Source organism: Electrophorus electricus, assembly GCF_013358815.1.
Source record: "Electrophorus electricus isolate fEleEle1 chromosome 5 unlocalized genomic scaffold, fEleEle1.pri SUPER_5_unloc_3, whole genome shotgun sequence".
Classification (NCBI taxonomy): Eukaryota; Metazoa; Chordata; class Actinopteri; order Gymnotiformes; family Gymnotidae; genus Electrophorus; species Electrophorus electricus.
In genome coordinates, this window is record NW_023336127.1 from 35001 (window position 1) to 46409 (window position 11409).

At 41.3% G+C, this 11409-nt stretch overlaps 1 protein-coding gene and 1 long non-coding RNA gene across 3 annotated transcripts in view; both read right to left on the minus strand.

Moving 5' to 3' along the window:
• LOC118240893 (myb-binding protein 1A-like protein) overlaps positions 1-5399 on the minus strand; it is a 9374-nt gene extending 3975 nt beyond the window's left edge. The window contains exons 1-2 of the mRNA XM_035523439.1: positions 5319-5399; positions 4897-4916 (exon numbers count right to left, since the gene is read on the minus strand). The gene's annotated coding sequence lies outside the window, so the exon portion shown is untranslated. The remainder of the gene's footprint in view (positions 1-4896; positions 4917-5318) is intronic.
• Positions 5400-5758: 359 nt separating this feature from the next.
• Positions 5759-9581, minus strand: LOC113569214. Of its 2 annotated transcripts, none has more exons than XR_004775689.1 (6): positions 9536-9581; positions 8938-8991; positions 8559-8611; positions 7857-8064; positions 7372-7418; positions 5759-7006 (listed from the first exon to the last, which is right to left on the minus strand). It is a non-coding gene; the product is annotated as an uncharacterized LOC113569214 (long non-coding RNA). The 2 variants fall into 2 exon arrangements; XR_004775690.1 differs by having other exon boundaries at positions 8559-8620.
• Positions 9582-11409: the final 1828 nt, after the last annotated feature.

Below are 11409 nucleotides of genomic sequence, written 5' to 3' on the forward strand. Positions count from 1 at the left end.
GAAATGTAGTGTGTGTAAGAGTATTTGTGTGAGAGAAAGCGAAAGGTGTAGAGTGTGTCAATGTGTGTGTGTGTGTGTGTGTGTGTGTGTGTGTGTGTGTGTGTATGAAAGTGTAGCGGTTAAACATTTTAATAAATTGTCAGTAACAGATGATAAGGTTAATTGGGGCACGACCCTGATTAACAGGGACATTTTTTAATGAATTTTAAATAATTTATTAGTGATTAATAATTCAGTCTCGAATCACGAGAGTCGCCAATCTGATATGTCATTATTGCGGGCGTCTACCAAACATTATAATATAACTCTGGGCTCGCAGACGTTATAATCAAAGTATGTTTATTGAATAAGCAGAGATAAGAAAAACAATCATTGACTAGGATTCTATTAATGACCAGGAGTGTCTAGTTCACTAGACTCACTATAACTATCATAACCATGTGAAAATGATCACTGATGATTTGTGGTGAATAAAAGTAGCTAACTAGGCTAATAACGAAAAAAGAAAAGTGAAACTGTGTTAAGCAACCTGTGGGAATGCCCAACCAGCAATCTACTACTATCTAATCAACCAAACAAGACCAACGAATTAAACTTATTAATCAAACAAGAGTCGTGGTGAGAGAACACGAGTGAAGTGCAATAGATGTGTCAGGGGGAAAAGGGGAAACCATTGAAGCAGCTGAAGGGGGAACTAATTCTAGGAGTGAGGAGGTTGTATCACAGGTGAGAGGAAAGAGTTAACTAATCTAATCTGATGTATAAACAAAAAAGTTACTAAAGTTACAACCGGTAACATAAAAAGGGAAATGCCTGTTCTCACGACTCACTGGCGCTCAACCACGTAAAACCGTCTTGGTGGCACAGAGAGAGAGAACCAGCTTTCCATTCCCATATACACTGCACACATTGAACATCTACCTGCGTTGGTGTGTCCATTTAATTTTTTCTGTGTGCTTCCTCAAATATTTTAACTGTTTGTGTACATCTGTAACAGTGAGTGGTAAGGAGGCAGACGTATGTGCGGAGAAGAGCGAGCTTTATTAAGGGCAAATCCAGAGTCGTAGTCGTTAGGATAGTCCAGGGTCATAGAGCCAACACAGAGATTTACATGGATACATTATAAACCAAAACACATGAAGGCAAACAAGGGAAGCAAGCAGTAACAGAGGCTTGGAAACACGAAGGCTAAGACAAACAGTCAGACTAGGATACACAGAGTACAAACTTACAGATACAGATATGGGCTTTCAAAAATATCCAAACATTCAAACATCCAATACAACCACATTTAATAAACAGCCAAGACACAGAGAGTAAGACAGGGTTTAAATCAGGAACTTAACAAGACTAGAAACAAGGAACAGGTGTGGAAAACAGATGAGGGGCAGAGAAAATGAAACCAAGAAATGGAACAACTAGGAAGTAAAAGAAAACAGACACGATTGGGAAACCACGGAGACAGTGACGCCAGGAGGGTGGACATACGTGACAACATCCAAAAGCCAACATGAAACACACTGCTGATATGATCTACAGAGTCATACACAAGTTTCAGACTCTCTCTCCTGGCACCCCAAACTTCATAATGGGAGATTTTAATCATTGTAATATGAGAGAGACTCTCAAAGATGTCCAGCAGTACATTACCTGCCCTACAAGAGGAAATAAAATCCTGGACCATGGTCATGCATCTATAAAAATGCCAATAGAGCATCCAGGAACCCTCACTGGCTGTATGTGACCACCACACTGTTTATCTGGTCCCAGTATATAGACCATAGACCAGTATATAGATGCTGTTACTGGGAGGTGGAGTGGAGTGAAGATGCTGCTATAGCAGTGACATATAAAGGAATCAGCAGGAAAGGAGTCACAGATGACTGTGTGTTTGGATTCAATGTAAAGTCCTAGAGTCTGTACTGCTATGACAACAGTTACACTGTCTGGCACAATAAGAAGAGAACTGACATCTCTGCTCCCACCTCCAGCTCCAACAGAGTAGGAGTGTATCTGGACTGGCCTGCCAGCACTCTGTCCTTCTACAGTGTCTCCTCTCACACACTCACACACTTACACACATTCCACCCCACATTCACTGAGTCCCTCTATGCAGGGTTTAGATTTTGGTGGTCTCATTCCTCAGTGTGTGTGAGAGAGCTAGGATAGCCTCCTGTGTCCTGGAGCAACACCAGAGTCTGCAGGGAAACACACACTCCTCTACACACACAACTGGTGAACATCATAATACACACATCCTTGCTGAGTATAAAACACATACCCACACACACACACGTTACATCTCTCGCAGTATACACTACCTCACGAACACACACACACACACACACACACACACACACACACACACACACACACACACACACACACAATGCAATCATAACCTCACTGTGTTAAACTTGCTGTACAAATCTACACATTAAACATGGAACTCTTTGGAAACTGTGAAAGGTTTTTCATTTTGTTTTCTGTGTGCTAGACTGATACAGGTGCAGATGTACACAGTATGAGTGTAATGCCTAAAGGATTTTTACAATAAAATACTGGCAACACTCAAAATCTCATACCATAACACCAAAACAGCACACACTGCTGAAACTGGTACCTCCACAGATAAATAAACCAAAAACAACTATCCAACAGCTGAATAACCCCTCAGCCTCAAATTCGCCACAGCCAATTAGCCATCACCACAAATTACCCCACAGTCCCTCATTAACAACCAAATCAGCCAAATTGCCCTCAACAAATTCCCCCACAGCTTAAAAACCCCTCAACAACAGTTACACCATTACACTAATAGCCCTCAATCACAACTACCCCAACAGGTAAATACCCACTCATCCTCAACCACCCCACAGCCATAGCAACACACTAGCAACAACTTGACACTCCATCGTAACCACCTAGCAAGACCATAGCAACCAATTGGGAACCCATAGCAGTGACCTGAGATACCACAGCAACAACCTAGTGAGACCATATCAACCACTCTGTAATACCCTAACAACCACCTGGGATACCATAGGAAACACCTATCAAGATCTATAGCAACCACCTAGCAAGACAATAGCAACCACTTGGGACTCCACAGCAACCACATAGCAACTACCTGGGAATGGCTCAACAGTATTTCAGGATTTCATTTTATATGTAAACTGCATTTGATATTTCACAGCATCAACATTAAAAAAACACTAAACAACCCCTCATCCTCAACTACCACTCAGCCATTTAACCCTCAACCAAATTTACCCCCACAACAAAATATCCCACAACATTTACCCTAGCAACTCCATAGCAACATCTTGGCAACATCCAAAACAACCATCTAGGGACTCCATAGCAACCACCTATCAAGACCATAGAAGCAAATTGGTAACACCTTAGCAACCACATTTATTATACTAATAGATAGTCCATGATTTAGGTCATATAAAAATAATAAACTGATTTTTAAATCTACCCTACATAAATGCTGTTTAAACATGATATTTTAGCTGTTGAGACATATTGTAGTCAGCTTTTAATCTAATGTCACCAAGTTGCCCCCTTTCATTACTGTAACGTCACGGAAGGGCGTGGAGCAGGACGCACAGACTTCTCATGGCTTGTGAAACATTTAATGACACAAAACATAAAGACGATGGTGGCACTCACAAATAACATTAACAACCAGCATAGACACACTTAACACTAATGACTTTAACATTAACACAAGCTAGTCAAACAAGGTTACTAATATCACATTTGGACGCTAACAAACAAACATCAACACGCTACATCAACAATGACCAACACACTGCACACTTTGACACGGGTTTATATACATTTAGACAAGGCGAGGTGCAGGTGTGTGCAGGCGTGGCCATAAACACAGATCCTCCCGCTGCACGTGGCGGGCCAAACCACGTGACTCGCGGAGGCGAGCGTTCCATGACAGTTAGCAGTTACCCCCAGTGTTTCTATACTTGTCATTTGTCTTTTTTCTAATGTCACTGTGTGAGAGCCAAATAATTTCCCCACATTACGTCATCATTGTATAAGAGCCAAAATTCTTCACAGAAATGCTTGAGTCAAATTACTTCATTTAATTCATCTTACATTCAGACTCGCCACAGTTGCTCTGGTGGCTGAATACTGAAGGTTTTGCATTATCCCTGCACATGTACATTGAGATGGTAAAAAGTCATGACAGTTTTATGAAGTGTTTAAGATGGAAAAAAAAGGCCAAGCCACAAATGTAATTCTTGACACTGAGATGACGTGAGGTAATCTGAAACTACAGAAATATAAATGTGGACATCAGTGTACATTTACAGCATTTGGTGACTTACAGAAGTGCTTTGTAGTCTCTATCAAATACAGATGCTCAGGTGAAAATAGAGAGGTAAGTGTCAATAATACTCAGGCTAAAGTCCAGCATAGAGGGGAACTTGACTGTGGACCAAAATTTCATAATTATGTTATGCGTTATCCGTTATGAATTAATATGTTCTTAGTGTGTTTACCCTTTTATTAGCAGCAAATACCCTGAGTATACATATGCATTAGGGATCCCTTGCGTTACATGTGTTTAAACAGAATCCAATATGACATATGACCAGTTGTAAAAAGACTGCATTCTGAAGTTAACTGACTATGCATTCTGAAGTTAGGTGACTAACCAACATGTCTTGCACTGAGTACAGGTCAAGATTCATTGGTCTGTGCACAACAATGCTCATATGATAAAAGCATTTAAATTTCATATATGTATTGTTAATTTACATGTTCAAGTACACTGATATTTTCATATAATGAACAATCTCAGTAACTTCAGAACCACCCTAGTTATGCAGAAATGGAACCCCAGTTATGCAGAAACTTTCTACTCACTTTTAATGGAACTGGCAGACCTATGGACATACAAACACAAAAGAGAAATATTTAAACTTATGAAATGTCTAAAACAATACGTTTTATCTTGCAAACAATGTCTATTAACTAAATGATACTAAATGCTTGTAAACATTTTATGTGATTTCTTTCAACTCATATGACCCTGCTTTATATGAAGAGTGCATTTTGAACAGTTACTGAAAGAACGAATGAGCTGTCTGGTGCTTCCATATACACCTATAAGTTAATTTATTACATCTTGATCTACTGACTGCAGGTGTAATGGCAACCTGCAAACAAGCATGAGAACAGAAACACATTCATTTCCATCATGTCATACTAAGGTCACTCCATACAGTACATAATTAGGCCCACATGTCAATGATATGAATTATGAATTTGTATCAAATTGCACTTACACAAACCGTCAAGTGTTTCACCAGCTGTTAAACCTGCAAACAGTGTAACAAAAGACAAACAAAATAAGAAATTTGACAAAAAGTTACCTTAATAGGCTACAGTATCACTACTAACAGCTATAGCTAAATACTATAACAGTCACAGATTATTATGAAAGCTTCATCTTACTTTTAGGTGTCACGGTACGGCCCCTCCCCCCCTCAAGTCTGCGTGCGTGTGTGTGTCTGTGTGTTCGTATTGCCACGCCCTCTTGTGTTGTGCACCTGACCCTTGTTGTGTGTAGTTGTCATGAGTGTATATAAGTCTCGTTTCGTATCGTCAAAGTTGTCGGTGTTTGATCCAAGTGTTAATACGTGTATGTTTAATGTGTAAATAAAACGTATGCTTATGCTCGACGTGCCTCGTCCCCGCAACACCGACCTACCAAGGATGCCTGGGAAAGGCAAAAAGAAGAAGGGAAAGAAGGGAAGTCAATGCCCTCCCACAGCACGTGTAGCGAGGTCTCCCATGGTCCTGGGCACCCTCCTGACTCCAGGTGCAGATCCAGGTACGGAAGCAGGGGAGGTGTATGGAACCCCCGGCGGGGGACCTGGACTAGTACAACGCCTTCCAGTACTCGGAGTCGGACTCTGTGGACTCATACTGTCCAGCGGAGAGGCCTTCCCTCATCCTGGCCTCGCTCCAAGGAACTACCGGGAGGGAAGAACCTGCTGAACAATTTTGGGGGGGCCCTGTGTATGGTCTGGGATCGAACGGCGCAGAGTCCTGCAGAGAACAGCCGGATCAGGAGGACCGCTACTGGGAGATGGAGTCTGCTGGGTCCTACGATCCCTATCTGGACGATCATATGGGAGACACAGATTATGGAGAGACAGAGGAGTGCAGCGACGTCTGTCTGCAGTCGGAAAGTTGTTCCGATTGTGAGGAGGAAACTTCTATGGAGGTAGAGTACCCTCATAGGGATCTTCTCTCCCATGGCGACACCAAAAGTTCACACAGCAAGGAGCCTCCAGCACCCAAGGCACCGCCCAGGACACGCCGCCCAGGTGCGAGCTAGCGAACAGAGGCGGCTAGCAGGGAGGCACTGTTGTCAAATATGGACACTCCCCCGCTTGAGGCGAGGAGCTCTAGAGCGTATGCACCTACGCCGAAGCCTTGTACAGGCAAAAAGGCAGAGGCACCAGTACCAGAACTGGGACAGTGGCCGCTACCTAGGCTGGCGAGGGACACTTCCCACCAGGATGGTCAGTCTTTGACCCAGCCGACGACTGGGGGACTGGCTGGAGTTCCTCCCCCCTTCCCTGGGCTCTTGAATTTGTGTGGGGTCATTCATGTGCCTGTGCCTGTCATCGTGTCTGTCCCGATTACACTAAATGTACCGGTCGATTTGTTCCTCTTTGTGCCTGTTAGTGTGTGCGTCCCTGTCTGTCATCGTCTTGGTCCCTGTCTTTCCCCCGCTGCCCTGTTTGCGCTGGCCCGTGGCGGGTTGTCTGGTCCTTCAACGTCACCTTTTGGCGTTGGTCTCGGGGCCGCAGCCCGGTAGGCTGACGCGCCAGGAGTCATGCCCTTGAGGGGGGGCTCTGTCCCGGTATGGCCCCTCCTCCCTCAAGTCTGCATGCGTGTGGGTGTCCTGCTTAGCCCCCGTCTGTCACATTAGGAAATATGAAGTTTAACGCTATCTGTGAACCTATGGAAAGAGAAACACACCATTATCTTAACGCAGTGATTATAAAAGCATAATATTAACAAAGGGCTGAGGCATTGTCTCATTTACCCAGATACAAATAGGCTTTAGCTAGTTAATATTTTTGTATGCGTACTGTTATGTACCTGTCCAAGCTTCTAACTGCATTTTACAGAGTTCAGATCATCAATGGTCAGTTTCTGAACACTGCTAACCAGGCATTTGTTTAGGTTATAAACCATTTTCAACAAAGTGTTAGCACTGTCATGGCAGTGGCATGGCTGTGAAACATCAGTAACAGTAGTGTTGCCGGGGTTTCATATGTGCCAGTGTCATTGGTAGGTTAAGAAAAATAAAATACTGCTGACCTGTGATCAGAAATGGACGAGTCATAATGTACTAGATGATGGTTAACCTAAACCGTGTATGGAAACAGACAGGATATAGTCTTTAGCTGTACATCTACAAGCTGTATCTACAAGGTAGGTGTTTCTATTAAGGTGGCTGGAGAGTGTATAGATTTTTGCTGGTTGGCCAGTGTAACTTGCAAAAACAAGCAATTTTGTGGAATACTCTCTTATGATTCAGCCAGTAGCCAATTAGGTCTCATTTAAATATCTATCATATTGCTTTGCATTGGCACATGGAATAAGTAAATTATAGTTGTGTAGACATAAAATGATTGATAGCACATTCCTGAGTCAATTTGGACTTGTCCCAAAGGTACAGCTGCTGCTATACCTTGTAAGTTTATTTTGGCTAGCCCATAAAAATCTTTAGTTTCTTAATCCTTTTCCACCTGCACCTTTACAAACTTACAATTTAGGAAAAAAGAGAGAAAAAACTGACTTACCTTCATAGCTGTATGGGTAGTGGAACTAAACTGAATGTCTTCTTTGTTTTTTTCTAATATAGAGATGGCTGATTTCCAGGTCATCCGACAGGCTGATTTTGTGTAGTGCAACTTCTCTCCAGAGAGACACATGCGTGCTTTTTTCCTGGAAGCAGCCCAAGTGGTCGGGCTGAAACGGCCCCATCTTTTGGAGTTTTATGGTAGTCAACTTTAAAAAACAAATTAATAATAAAAAGACGAGGCTATTTAACATAATATTAATTGTTTTAATACATAATTAATAGACCACATCCAATTACATTCTCAAATACTGAAGATGCCATTGTATTAAAAGGCAAAATCAACATTTGCTGTGGTGCTTCCCTGACTCACAGTTTATGTAAGAAAGTGTATTGTTAGCCATATGATATTTGGAAATGATTTCATAGACAGTATTTATATAAATGTTCTTAGATACAATATATAAAATTCATTTACACTCTGCTATTGTGAGGACACCAATGGACAAGATTTAAACAGTCAATCGAGTTTAGAGTTTAAAAACAAACATTTGTGCAAGTATCATGTTTGTCATTTCAGTAATGGTTTGTTATGGTCGGTATAAGATGTGCAGATTAAGATTAAGGTTAAATTTATCTCTTATGACACTAAGGGTCATAGCATATATTTAATTAGGCTAATATTTTTACAAATAATACTTACACTGACAACCCTCCTTGAGAGTGCACACTAGTCTGCTTTCCAGTCAGGAAGGTCTTTATAGGCTGGGGAGGGAGGACAGACAGCATTGCGGCATTATACTTCCAGATCTGAAGATACTGTGACCTCATCTGTTATAAACACTCCTGTGGATGGACTGAAATACATTTTAGAGCTGCCATATTTTTCTGATCAATTGTAGCCATTGATGAAATAAGACAACCAATTCGATGACTATCATCTTTTTTTTTTTAAATGGGCCACTACAAAATGCTCCCCGTCAGAGCGAGCACAAGTATCAACCCTCTTGGTGGACTTAACCAGCACACCTTCCACTAATGTGTATGTCTCTGCTCTCTCAGCTGTATATGTAGCCACTCACCTCACCCTCACAGGTGCTGGCCTGGAATATGGAGATGCCAGTTTGGAAAACATTCTAAGGGATCAAGAGAAACAAACCAAAATTAATGCTAAAATTGATGCCTAAACATTTTTTAAATCAGCATTAATGTACATTACTCAGGACTGTGTCAATAACATGTGTTTGAAAATGGAGCTCCTTTGACAAAAGGAGCTTCTTTGCAGTTAACCAGATAACTCTGTATCCCCAGCTAGTGAAGCTTAAGTGCTATTTAATTGTTGTTTGAAATATCAATCAGTCATTTTCAGTAGCACAGGTCATTGTACCGCAAATGTTAACTTCAGATGAAGTGGAAATGACTTCATTAACTTCATTCATTCATTCACCCACAACTGATAACCAAGATGTCTGAGAGAAAACTTGCACTGTGTCCGACACAGACAGGTTAACGAGCAGCTAGTTAGCTCGGTCTGTCGGTCTGGCCACTAACTTTGCCCATTAAATCTAACTTTTACAGTAAAGTCTGGACGTACCGAGATGGGGAATAAAAGCCATAGAAAGAAATTGAGCGCAACAAATTGAAGGGAAAATGTAAAAAAGGGAGCCTGGCTTCACTTACCAAATGCTGTAAGTCAGAAGTGTGGCAGGGTGCTGGGACAGCAACGGGAGAGCCAATAACAATTGGAGAAGCACATTGGAACAGACCAATGGTGCTCTGCGGCGTTTTGGAGAATATTGGAACAGGCCAATGAGAGGACGCAAGCTCTCTGGAACACACTGGAACAGAAAATCAGGGTCAGTGGAATGAGTCAACATGTGGAGACGGACAGACCCACAAAAGATAAAGAAAATGAAAGCTAAACATGATAGAACCAACACACTGACAGAAACACAACTGGGAACAGGTTACAAGGCAACAACATGAAATGAAGAACACAGGCGACATGAACAGCAAACATGATAGGACCTTAGTATAAATGGAGGCTTAGTACAATGAACACAAGCTGAGTGAACAATAACCAGCGACAAGACTGGAGAGACACTAGAAATATATACACGAGTTAACAAGGAATATACACACGAGTTAACAAGGAATATATACACGAATTAACAAGGAACAACTAGAAACAGGAGAAAACAGGCAGAACAACCAGACAAGGGGGAGTAACAGAAAAATCAAAACAAAGAAGCTCATGGAAAGAAAACCACGTTGTAAAGCCAAAACAGAGCATGACAGGATTGCTAAAGTGACCGAGATGACAGGGAGGGGACAACCGTGACAATGCAGAGTAATAATAATAATAATAATTACTCAGATATGCAGGAATATACAGTGCAATAATAATTACTCAAACATGCAGGAACATACAGAGTAAAAGTTACTCAGGCCTACAGGAACATATAATTATTCAGTCATATAGGAAGAGTGTTCCAAAGTAGGACACTGAAGGCACTGACGTTTATACCTAAAATGTTTGTTGAAAGACATTTACTCTACAACACAGTGCTCCAATATTCCATCATCATCATCACCATCATCATCATCAGTCTTTTCACCCTCGTTGAAGCACACTGGGATGTGACGCAGCTTACATATGTAGTACAGACCTCATCCTGTATCTCATCATTACATATGTAGTACAGACCTCATCCTGTATCTCATCATTACATATGTAGTACAGACCTCATCCTGTATCTCATCATCATTACATATGTAGTACAGACCTCATCCTGTATCTCATCATTACATATGTAGTACAGACCTCACCCTGTATCTCATCATTACATATGTAGTACAGACCTCACCCTGTATCTCATCATTACATATGTAGTACAGACCTCATCCTGTATCTCATCATTACGTATGTAGTACAGACCTCATCCTGTATCTCATCATTACGTATGTAGTACAGACCTCATCCTGTATCTCATCATTACGTATGTAGTACAGACCTCATCCTGTATCTCATCATTACGTATGTAGTACAGACCTCATCCTGTATCTCATCATCATTACGTATGTAGTACAGACCTCATCCTGTATCTCATCATTACGTATGTAGTACAGACCTCATCCTGTATCTCATCATCATTACGTATGTAGTACAGACCTCATCCTGTATCTCATCATCATTACATATGTAGTACAGACCTCATCCTGTATCTCATCATCAAGTATGTAGTACAGACCTCATCCTGTATCTCATTATATATGTAGTACAGACCTCATCCTGTATCTCATCATCATTACATATGTAGTACAGACCTCATCCTGTATCTCATCATCATTACATATGTAGTACAGACCTCATCCTGTATCTCATCATCAAGTATGTAGTACAGACCTCATCCTGTATCTCATTATATATGTAGTACAGACCTCATCCTGTATCTCATCATCATTACATATGTAGTACAGACCTCATCCTGTATCTCATCATCATTACATATGTAGTACAGACCTCATCCTGTATCTCATCATTACATATGTAG